The sequence below is a fragment of the Oncorhynchus gorbuscha genome, linkage group LG11 (assembly GCF_021184085.1).
Source record: "Oncorhynchus gorbuscha isolate QuinsamMale2020 ecotype Even-year linkage group LG11, OgorEven_v1.0, whole genome shotgun sequence".
In the NCBI taxonomy this organism is placed as follows: domain Eukaryota; kingdom Metazoa; phylum Chordata; class Actinopteri; order Salmoniformes; family Salmonidae; genus Oncorhynchus; species Oncorhynchus gorbuscha.
In genome coordinates, this window is record NC_060183.1 from 74,310,068 (window position 1) to 74,322,605 (window position 12,538).

The 12,538-nt window shown below is 41.9% G+C and overlaps 1 protein-coding gene across 2 annotated transcripts in view; it reads left to right on the top strand.

Annotated features, from left to right (window-relative positions):
- Positions 1-9,591: 9,591 nt before the first annotated feature.
- Positions 9,592-12,538, top strand: part of nek6 (NIMA-related kinase 6) — a 92,835-nt gene continuing 89,888 nt past the window's right edge. The window contains exon 1 of one of the 2 annotated variants that reach the window (XM_046290456.1): positions 9,592-9,884. The gene's annotated coding sequence lies outside the window, so the exon portion shown is untranslated. The remainder of the gene's footprint in view (positions 9,885-12,538) is intronic. The other variant, XM_046290455.1, reaches the window with a different exon arrangement.

Sequence of the window (12,538 nt, forward strand, 5' to 3'; positions counted from 1 at the left end):
TACTGCGTTTTGCCTCTGTAGGTTAGTATGGTTCTTGCAGTATTTTGTATTTTCACAATTTTGGAGCACTAATTGCAAATCTGTCCAATATGTTTCTGTTTTGAACAGGCTTCAAGGCAAATGAGCTGAAATCTCCTACTAATGAACCGGTCATGTACACCATAATTCAAGCTGGCTGTTGTTAAAACACATCTTTTTTTTAAATTATTGTTATATTGCCCACAGCACAACCTGAATAGTGTGTCTCAGCTAAAGGAGTCCCCGAAGTGAATATTAAGGAAACAATGGTTCCCTCTTGATTCAGGCCCTATGTTTCTTCTCCATTTACAAGCACCAAATGCACAGAGACACCTTAAAAGCCATGTTGTTTTATTACACTCAGGCTTTGGGCTGCACGCACCCCGAAAATAGCTCCCCCTGGACCTCAACATGCAGGAACCTTTTAGATCTGACAGCAAGGCTCTTAACTAAACCATTGGGCCTTTCCTAGAGGGACAGAGGCTATTACATTCATCAAATAGCTTGTTGTTTTTCTCCCTCTCTGAACTGGAAAGAGATACCAACATCTCTGGATTAATGGAGAGATGGAAAGAGAGCGAGAAAAGAGAGAAAAGAGGGGGCTATTGCTGCTGGAGCCGTTGAACATGGCCTAACATAACTGAAGGAGCTTCTCTGAACATGTGCTTGTGTTTTCATACATGTTGTTTTTGTTCCAGACAGTGTATACATGTAATTAAACGATACAATGTGATCCGCTATTCTCAATACAGTATTCATGCCATAAGGTTTTATTTCCCAGTGATTGATCTAGTTGAAACTGTGAATGCACTGATGTAAATAGTTTCAGTGTAAGCTTGCAATTAAAGACTTGCTCCCGAATTTTAGCGATTAGTAAGTCTTTTTAAAACCTCCCAATTTGGGCTGGATGTGTCAAGGTGTAGTTCATACATCCATAATCTATAAACAGATTTACTGTCTTACCTCAATTAGCCACGAAATCCCTAGATTGAATGCTGCTGTTTTCTGGAGCTGTGCAGCACCATTTCCCCTACATTTTCTCACACATGGGCCTGCCCCCTAGCAATTTGAGTTCCAGCCAATGAGCTTCAGCCCCTCACCAATTGAGTGACAGCTAGCAAGATGCACAAACTAAAGAGTGAGAGAGCAAAGAAATGGTGAACATATATTTACATATGTGACGTAGTACGCAATGTTCGGGGACCACTTTTGGCTCATGAAAGCTACTGTCAGAACTACTGGCTAAAAAGTTGACAAAAGTACCTTCTTCAAGATGTTCAAATGTTCAGCAGGGTCAAATAATAATCACAGTGGTTATAGAGGGTCCAACAGGTCAGCACCTCAGGAGTAAATGTCAGTTAGCTTTACATAGCCGAGCATTCAGAGGTCGCGACAGCAGGTGCGGTGGGGGGAGGAGAGTGGAGCATACCTAAGCTCACACAGGACACCAGATAAGTGTAAAATGCCGCCGAAGGACAGGGCTTGCAGTGATTCTAGCTCTTAGGAAACTTTGCAGTATTTTGTTTTTTATGTGTTATTTTAAGCATTATTAGCGCATTCATTTTTTGTGTTATTACATACTGCCGGGAAGAACTTTGGATATCAGAGCGATGGTAACTCACAAGCATTACCAGCATTACGAAAAGGAATACGACTTTACCGAATCGGATCCTATGTTCAAACCCTCCAGGGTAATTGAACTGATTCCAGAGGCTGTTCCAAAACACCGCAAGTGGAAAAGAGATACACGGACTTCTAGTCTGACTCAGGAAGCGCGCACACCACCCACCGCTTCCGAGTATGCTACTCGCTAATGTTCAGTCTCTGGATAATAAAGTTGACAAGCTTATGGAGAGGATTTCGTTCCAGAGAGACATCAGGGATTGTAACATACTCCATTTCATGGAAATATGTCTCTCTCCATTCAGCCAGTTGGGTTCTCAGTTCATTGTGACAGGAATACATATCTCACCGGGAAGAAGAAGGGCAGGGGTGTATGTTTCCTGATTAACTACTCATGGTGTGATTGTGATAACATACAGGAACTCAAGTCCTTTTGTTCACCCGACCTAGAATACCTCACAATCAAATGCCGACCGTATTACCTCCAAAGAGAATTCTCTTCTGTTATAGTCACAACCGTGTATATTCTCCCTCAAACCGATACCATGAAGGCCCTCAAAGAACGTCACTGGACTTTATGCAAACTGGAAACCACAAATCCTGAGGCCGCATTTGTTGTATCTATGGATTGTAACAAAACAAATTTGAGGAAAATGTTACCGAAGTTCTATCAACACATTGACTGTAGCACTCACGCTGCTAAAACACTCGACCACTGCTACTCCAACTTCCGGGATGCCTACAAGACCCTCCCCCGCCCTCCCTTCGGCAAATCAGATCACGACTCCACTTTGCTCCTCCAGTCCTATAGGCAGAAACTCAAACAGGAAGTACCCGTGCTAAGGACTATTCAACGCTGGTCTGACCAATTGGAATCCGCGCTTCAAGATTGTTTTGATCACACGGATTAGCATATGTTCCTGGTAGCCTCTGTGAACAACATAGACAAATACACTGGTGACTGAGTTTAGCAGGAGGTATACAGGAGATGTTCTACCCACTGTGACTATTAAAACCTTACCTAACCAGAAACTGTAGATAGATGGCAGCATTCACGCAAAACTGCACAAAACATTGCATTTAACCATGACAAGGTGACTGGGAATATGGCCGAATACAAACAGTGTAGTTATTCCCTCCTTAAGGCAATCAAACAGGCAAAACGTCAGTATAGAGAAAAAGTGGAGCCGTAATTGAGGCTCAGACATGAGACGTATGTGGCAGGGTCTACAGACAATCACGGACTACAAAGGGAAAACCAGCCACATCGTGGACACTGACATCTTTCTTCTGGACAAGCTAAACACCTTCTTCGCCCGCTTTGAGGATAACAAAGTGGGCCGCTACCAAGGACTGTGGGCTCTCCTTCTTCATGGCCGACGTGAGTAAGATGTTTAAGCGTGTTAACCCTCGCAAGGCTGCCGGCCCAGATAACATCCCTAGCCGTGCACTCAGAGCATGCGCAGACCAGCTGGCTGGAGTATTTACGGACATACTAAATATCTCCCTATCCCAGTCTGTTGTCCCCACATGCTTCAAGCTGTCCACCATTGTTCTTGTACCCAGGAAGGCAAAGGTAACTGCACTAAATGACTATCGCCCCGTAGCACTCACTTCTGTCATCATGAAGTGCTTTGAGAGACTAGTCAATTTTTGGGGGGAGTGGCCTCCCGGTCTTTAGTGCCAGCCGTGACCCTGTGTAATCCTGGGCCCTCTTTCTCGCTGCCTCCACCTTCCTCTCTGCTTCCATCTGCTCCCACGGCAGGCTATCCTTTCCGGCCAGGATCTCCTCCCACGTCCAGGATCCCTTGCCGTCCAGGATGTCATCCCATGTCCAGTCCTACTTTTTCCCACGCTGCTTGGTCTTTTGGTGGTGGGTAGTTCTGTCACGGCCGTTGCTGGAAGAAGACCAAGGTGCTGCGTGGTGAGCGTACATTTATTTTTATTTAAGATAAATGTCGCCAACAAAACAACAAAACAACAAAACGACCGTGAAGCTCAACAGGGCTAAGTGCCACAAACAAAGTTAACTAACCACAAAGACAGGTGGGAAAAATGGCTACCTAAGTATGGTTCCCAATCAGAGATAACGATAGACAGCTGTCCCTGATTGAGAACCATACCCGTCCAAAACAAAGAAATACAAAAACATAGAAAATAGAACATAGAATGCCCACCCCACATCACACCCTGACCAAACCAAATAGAGAAATAAAACAGCTCTCTAAGGTCAGGGCGTGACAATGTCACAATTTGCTATACAGAAACCCTGCCTAAAACCCCAAACAGCAAGCATTGCAGATGTAGAAGCATGCAGTTACTGTAAGTGAGCATCTCAGTTGTGCTGTATGACCCTGAGAATAGTTTGTTTTCAAAATTCCTAACAACCATTCTGATTGCTCATGTCCACAAAAGGGGAAAACTAAGTTAGAATAGGAAATGTTTTATGAACACGGTTGCATTATAATACCGCTATGCTGAGAGAAAAAGGAGAACCAGGTATCTAGCAATATATTACAATATTTCTTGGTGAGGCAAAGATGGCGATAGTGAGCCACCTGAGACAAGCCTTGACGAAGACAATATGAGTAAAACACTTGGAAGACTACAGGAAATATGAGTTAGGCTGATCTGTCAGAATACATGTATGTATCATTCACCTCTAAAATAAACCCTTTCCTGGAATCAGTTTGTTCCCAGGGACACTACCAAACATCTATGAAACTTACCATACTTTATGTGATCCAAGACCTGTATGGTGGGAAAAACTATGAAGGAGAAAAGAGATCACTGTTACAGCGTAATAAACACACAAATCACATTATATAAACACTGGACATAAAGGTGACATATGTCAACAGTCAAGTTGTGTTGAAAAAATATTTACATTTTGCAAATTTATCCACAGATTTTATCCACAGTTGGATTAGATAGAAGAGGGATATACTGTAGCATGGAACGTAAAGTTGCATAGGCGAGGATTGAATCTCTGCCTTCAGGGTTAAGTGTAGACCAGGGGTAGCATGATCTTAATCAGTTTTTAAAACTGCTGGGACTGGGTGTGTATATTTACTGCAGTCACGTCTTACCTCGTTTTGATGAATCACCCTGCTGTCTTCCCATTTATACCATTTTGTTCTGGTTGGAACCCAAGGCAGCGTCAAGGCATTGCGGTCCTGTGATAATGATATGAAGACGGAGAGGGGGGTGTATGTGGGCCTTTTAATGGTAAAGATATCACTCACATTATTCTAAGACCTTTCTTGTGGAGATGTTATTGTTATTAGGCCTTTCGTGGATGCTGTTTTGGTACATCATTATGTTCAAAATCGCCACTTGACCTGGATATCATGCACATAAGAAAAGATACGCAATTTATGGAGGCTTCATCATACCACTGACCCAGAAAAACCAAGGCATTTCTAGGTTCGGTGCGGCAATACTTCAGTCCTTAGGGAGGTAGTAGCGACGCTAACTAAGCCATCCGCTTCATTTGGCAACAGTCTATCAGAGAGTGATGTGTGTGTGTGTGTGTGTGTGTGTGTGTGTGTGTGTGTGTGTGTGTGTGTGTGTGTGTGTGTGTGTGTGTGTGTGTGTGTGTGTGTGTGTGTGTGTGTGTGTGTGTGTGTGTGTGTGTGTGTGTGTGTGTGTGTGTGTGTGTGTGTGTGTGTGTGTGTGTGTGTGTGTGTGTGTGTGTGTGAGCACATGCGCTTAGTCATGTGTTGCCTTAAGCAGCAGCAGCAGATTAGAAGCAGAGTGTGCTTCATTAGTTATTTTGAGAAAGGACAGAGCGAGAGGGGCAAAAGAGAGAGAGGAGGAGGAATAGAGGAGGAAGAGAGAGGAGGAGGGAGAAGTGAGAGGAGGAGGAAGAGAGAGAAGAGAAGGACAAGAGAAGAGGAGGAGAAGAGGAGAGGAGGAGGGGAAAGAGAGAGCGAATTCAGCCAGAAGAGGTCTAGTTGTTGACAAGACACTCAACACGAGGACAGCAACTGTAGGCCCTACTATGCTGATAGCACGCCAAACAACTACATTACGGTAACATATTGGACTTTGATCCATCCAGGGCATCTGTCATGATTGACGTGAAAGCTTTGAATCTGTGACACCTGTGTAATCTGCAAAATTTGCCAAGTGACATAAACCATAGTGTCATTTTTACATTTTAAGAACCAACGTCACTCTTATTGCTGCCATTAGTACAATAGTGTTATGTCATTTGTCATAAACTAACATCAAATCAAATTTTATTGGTCGAGTATACAGATTTGCAGATGTTATTACAGGTGGAGCGAAATTATTGTGTTTCTAGCTCAAATAGAGCAGTGATACCTAGCAATTAAATGTAATCAACTATGCACACATAATAATTAAGAAATATAATAATTAATAATAAAAAAATACACACAGTATGTATGTATATATATATATATATTCAGGTCTCTTACATTGCTCTTTCTGATATTTCTTATTTATTATGTGTGCATAGTTGATCAAATTTAATTGCTAGGTATCACTGGTCTGTTGAAGCTAGAAACACAAGAATTTCGCTTCACCTGTGATAAAATCTGAACATCTGTATACGCAACCAATAAAATGTGATTTGATTTGATGTTAGTTTATGACAAATTACATAACACTATTGTACTAATGGCAGCAATAAGGGTGACTTTGGTTCTTAAAATGTAAAAATAGAACTATGGTTTATGTCACTTGGCAAATTTAGCCGATACACAGGTGTCACAGATTCAAAGCTTTCACATCAATCATGACAGATGCCCTGGATGGATCAAAGTCCAATATGTTACCGTAATGTAGTTGTTTGGTGTGATATCAGCCTAGTAGGGCCTACAGTTGCTGTCCTCGTGTCCTGTCAACAACTAGAGATCTTCTGGATCAATTTGCTTTCTCTTCCCCCTCCTCTCCTCTCCTCTCCTCCTCCTCCTCCTCCTCCTCCTCCTCCTCCTCCTCCTCCTCCTCCTCCTCCTCTTTCTTCCTCTTCTTCCTCCTCTCTTCCATCTCCTCTTTAAAAATAAAAAACGGAAATATTCAGACCCTTTACCCAGTACTTTGTTGAAGTACCTTTGGCAGCGATTCTTGGGAAGAGACGCTACAAGCTTGGCATACCTGTATTTGGGGAGTTTCTCCGATTCTTCGCTGCATATCATCTCAAGCTCTGTCATGGTGGATGGGGAGCGTCGCTGCACAGCAATTTTCAGGTCTCTCCAGAGCTCCGGCGGGCCCCTTCAGAGTCTTGTCCCAAAGCCATTCTTGGGTTGTCTTGGGTGTGTGCTTAGGATCGTTGTCCTGTTGGAAGGTAAACCTTTGCCCCAGTCTGAGGTTCTGAGTGTTCTGGAGCAGGTTTTCATCAATGATCTCTCTGTACTTTGATCCGTTCATCTTTCCCACTATCCTGACTAGTCTCCCAGTTCCTGCCGCTAAAAAACATCCCACAGCATGATGCTGCCACCACCATGCTTCACTGTAGGGATGATATCAGGTTTCCTCCAGACGTGACGCTTGGCATTCAGGTCAAAGAGTTCAATCTTGGTTTCATCAGACCAGAGAATCTTCTTTCTCATGGTCTGAGAGTTTTTAGGTGCCTTTTGGCAAACTCCAAGCGGGCTGTCATGTGCCTTTTACTGAGGAGTGGCTTCCGTCTGGCCCCTCTACCATAAAGGCCTGATTGGAGAGGAGTGGAATGGTGGAGTGCTGCAGAGATGGTTGTCATTCTGGAAAGTTCTCCCATCTCCTCAGAGGAACTATGGAGCTCTGTCAGAGTGACCATCGGGTTCTTGGTCACCCGCCCTTCTTCCCTGATTGCTCAGTTTGGCCAGGCGGAAAGCTCTAGGAAGAGTATTGGTGGTTCCAAACTTCTTCCATTTAAGAATGATGGAGGCCACTGTGTTGTTGGGGACCTTCAATGCTGCAGAAATTTGTTGGTTCCTCGACACAATCCTGTCTCGGAGCTCTATGGACAATTCCTTCGACCTCATGGCTTGATTTTTGCTCTGACATGCACTGTGAACTGTGGGACCTTATATAGACAGGTGTGTGCCTTTCCAAATCATGTCCAATCAATTGACTTTACCACAGGTGGACTCCAATCAAGTTGTAGAAACATCTCAAGGATGATCAATGGAAACAAGATGCACCTGAGCTCAATTTCAAGTCTCATAGCAAAGGGTCTGAATACTTATGTAAATAAGGTATTACTGTTTTTTAGTTTTGATACATTTGCAAACATTTCTAAAAAGCTGTTTTCGCTTTGGCATTATGGGATATTGTGTATTGGTATATTGGTGAGGATTTTTTGTTTTTATATACATTTTAGAATAAGGCTGTAATGTAAGAAAATGTAACAGCAGTAGTTATATGGGATAAGACATGAATAGAATACAGTATATACCGTATGTTTAAAGTGGGTGAAATTGCATGTAAACATTATTAGTGACCAGCTATTTCAAATAATCATCTCATCATCAAACTTTGTGTACCCCTGGGAGGCCCCAGGACCGAGTTGAGGAAACCCTGTCCTACAGGATATGCAGGCCATGTTACTCATTCTTGTGTCAGAGACATTATGAGCAAGTGTCTGCTTGTCCTACCACTCGCCTTCGAAAGCTGTGGGCCTCCGAATCAGTGCGATGCAACTAATTTTTTTCTGGGGAAAATATGTTTCACAACATGCACAGCCCCAGGGCATACAAGGCATTACACAAATCACCAGAGCACAACTATTGGGAATATCTCTGAACAAGAGTTCCTTTATGAGAATGTATCTATCCTTTAACTGTTGCTTGGCTAAAAGTCAGAGAGAAGTTAACATGTCAGTCTATCAATGCATAGCCTACTACAGAATGTACTGTACTACACAGCGTTTTACAGTATGGACTGTATATCTGTTGGTAGGTTTGAAGGACACTGGGGTTATTGTATGGTAATTTTGACCAAATCATTTTTTTATGTTAGGTTTTATAAGGAAGGTCAACACACAATATTACAGTTCAAAGAGATTTCTTGTAGATATTCTTGATGTAGAATGTCAAATTGAGTTGTATAACTACATTTTTTATTGCCTTGATTTCACTTTTAAAATAAACAAATGAAATCAGTCAGGTGAGCTCTGACAAAACATATTTGCCAGGTTATCCTCAGTCTGAACTGTTGACACAAGATACTTTATGATAACCATCCTTCCTTGCATAGTTCTCAACCAATGATCTGATCCCGAGTGGCACAGCGGTCTAAGGCACTGCATCTCAGTGCAAGAGGCGACACTACAGTTCCTGGTTTGAATTCAGGCTGAATCACATCCGGCTGTGTTTGGGAGTCCCATAGGGAGGTGCACAATTGGCTCAGCGTCATCCGGGATTGTCTGGGGTAGGCCGTCGTTCTAAATAATAATTTGTTTTTAACTGACTTGCCTAGTTAAATAAAGGTTAAAGATATATTTTATTAAAGATGTCTGAACATAGTCTATACAGTAATCATTATATGCATAATTCAAAACAGTCACATAGAATAATCTAAACAACCTATGCGATCATACAATAATACAACAATACAAGTTGATAAATAAAATATGTTTGGTGTATATCATCAAGATAAAAAAGTGTGATATGGAAGTTACATAAATGAACTTTGTAGGTCCTAAATTATATCTGTATCGAAAGTGCATGACCATGCTTCACGTGCCCTGACTGTATAACTATTAGGTCTACTCTGAAGGAAAAAAAGCAGAATGGGTTTTATGATAGTGGTTCAAAAATATATACTGTTAGACCTAAGTTTATGAAACTGAGTAGGCTATAGATACGCTACATTGGAAAATATTCTCGCAGCCTATTCCTCTATTCATCAGTAATATGCAGTGGGTTGAGTTTCTGTGCTATTTGACGTTTGACCCAATTTTCGAAAAACATGCAGTCCATGTGACGTTGATTCGCGCCCTCGACTATTGAATTGACTGCACGAGCGACCTTCCTCCTACAGTTTCTCCTCTCGGTAAAATAATAAGTGTGGTCAGATTCGTTTGAGTGGCCTTCGTGGCATGCGACAGTAAAAGAGGCGCGGGACAGAGAGAGCGACGGAAAGAGAGAGAGAGAGAGCGACAGAGAGAGCGAGAGAGAGAGAACTTTAGAGCTGTCGAAGGGGGAGTTGCACAACACGGATTAATGTAACTCTGTTTACACCTTCCTTATTCCAAAACGTCAGCGTGAAGAGAAAATACTCAGCAAAATCAGGTAAAATACTCAAACGTGTTGAATTCATTACTTTTTTGGAACCATTGTCATTGTAGCCAACATAGTTGCACACTTGAAGACAGCCCAGCACTTGACTTAGTGACAAAAGTTACAAAGTAGCGCGGGACTCGGCTGTCATTTCTGTTGCATATTTTGTTTCGTTCAGGGAGTGTTTACCAGTGTCTCCCTGTGTCTCATGCGTTCTGGGGAATTGTCAAAAAAAGTTATAAATCTAGATTTTGCGCGGAATCATTCGTCAAAGAATACTGTAGCTACAGGGTATGGCAGTTTGGCTGCGGTACGGACTGGCAGCATTAGCCAAAAACAAGGTTGGTCAAATTCGACAACCATACTGTAGTTGCATATGTTGCGACAGTTTACCACACCAACGCTACTTGAGTAAGTACGGGAAACGTTGTTTTTTAAATGATCAACTCACCCTCAAATTGTATTTTTATAGCTGCTATAAATGTAGAATATTCTGACAATGTAAAGTATATTTAGTCTAATTTAAAACATTTCATTGATATGGAAGGCTTTCACAAGAATACAGTGCCTTCAGAAAGTATCCATACCACTTGACTTATTACACATTTTGTTGTGTTACAGTAGGAATACAAAATGTATTAAATATATTTTTCCTCTCACCCATATACATACAATGCCCCAAATTGACAAAGTGAAAACAAGGTTTTAGACATTTTTGCAAATTTATTGAGAATGACATACAGAAATATCACATTTACATAAGTATTCACATCCCAGAGTCAATACTTTGTGGAAGCACCTTGCCAGCGATGGCAGCTGTGAGTCTTTCTTGGTAAGTTTTCAAGAGCTTTCAACACCTGAATTGTGCAACATTTATCCATAATTATTTTGAAAATGATTCAAGCTCTGTCAAATTGGTTGTTGATCATTGCTAGACATTTTCAGGTCTTGTCATATATTTTCAAGTAGATTTAAGTCAAAACTGTAACTCGGCCATTCAGGAGCATTCACTGTCTTCTTGGTAAGGAACTGTAGTGTAGATTTGGCTTTGTGTTTTATGTTATTGTCCTGCTAAAAGGTGAATTGGTGGCAAGTAGACTGGACTAGGTTTTCCTCTGGGATTGTGCCTGTACATTGCTCCCTTCTGTTTATTTCTTATCCTGAAAAACATTCCAGTCCTTAACAATTACATGCATACCCATAACATGATGCAGCCACCACTATGCTTGAAAATATGGAGAGTGGTACTCAGTAATGTGTTGCATTGGATTTGCCCCAAACATAACACATATTCAAGAAAAATAGTTAATTGATTTGCCACATTTTATGCAGTATTGCTTTAGTGTTTTGTTTTCGTTCTGTCACTTATGTTTGTATTGTGGAGTAACTACAATGTTGTTGATCCATCCTCAGTTTTCTCCTATCACAGCCTCTGTAACTGTTTTAAAGTAATCATTGGCCTCATGGTGAACTCCCTGAGTGGTTTCCTTCCTCTCCAGCAACTGAGTTAGAAAGGACGCCTGTAACTTTGTAGTGATTGGGTGTATTCATACACCATCCAAAGTGTAATTAATAACTTCATCATGCTCAAAGGGATATTCAATGTCTGCATTTGTTTTATTCCTCCCCATCCACCAGTAGTTACCCTTCTTTGTGAAGCATTGGTAAATCTCCCTGGTCTTTGTGGTTTGAATAAAATAAAAAAAATACAAGTGAAACAACAGCGTTACTAATGTGTAAAATAACAGGTTGTGTTACACATTCTCCTTTTCGACAGCCAGAAAATGATAACCAGATGTTAGCCCAGGTTTTGATGTGAGAGATCCATTTGTTTACAGTGAAATCAGAGTATGATGCACGTCATGGCGATCCTGTTTATTTGTCATTGATGCGGTGGTATAAACGAATATGACGCATGTTACCAGAGCAGAGGTGATCACTGAAGGGTTGGTATGAGGGGAACTGTGTGGTGGTTGGAGGTTGTTAGGATGCCTGGGCATACCAGGCCCAATACCTCGCTAAAATGAGTCACGTGTCAGCTGCGTTGCGGGCAGGTGCTAGTGCTGAGTGCTACAACAAGGGTCTAACACCACCAGCATGTGGAAAGCGAACAGCTCCTCTCACCCTTTGGTTTGGAATAGTAATGGCATGATGTGCCAAGATGCAATGCACATTTCAGAGACCTTAATGCAATTCCAATGGGCTGCTACAATACATAGGCATCATGCTTATGAAAAGGCTAGGAGGTAATCAAAGTTCACTGGGAAGTGACCTCTCCTTGTTTTGAACTGGTTTGGTGTTGATCCAGAGAACCAAAATGGTTGCTCCAAAAAGTGTTGACATGTGTTGCTATTTGCAGATGCTCATAGGTGGAACTAAAGGCCAAATATGTGTCTTTCTTTCAACTGCCTGAAACCACTCTGAGCCTGTGTGAGTACAGAATCCTCTTGTAGGGTCTCTTTCATAGAAAGCAGACCATGGACTGATGGCTTTTACAATCTGACGCAACGCAGCTGTCACACAGAACACTACATAAATGCAAAAGGAGTGACCAAGAGGCCCGATATAGACACTTTTATTTTTAGACCATCTCACCCATACTTTAACTCATTGCTCTTTGGTAATTGAATATCGGCCACTTCCACCCGCCCCACTCACCCGTACGC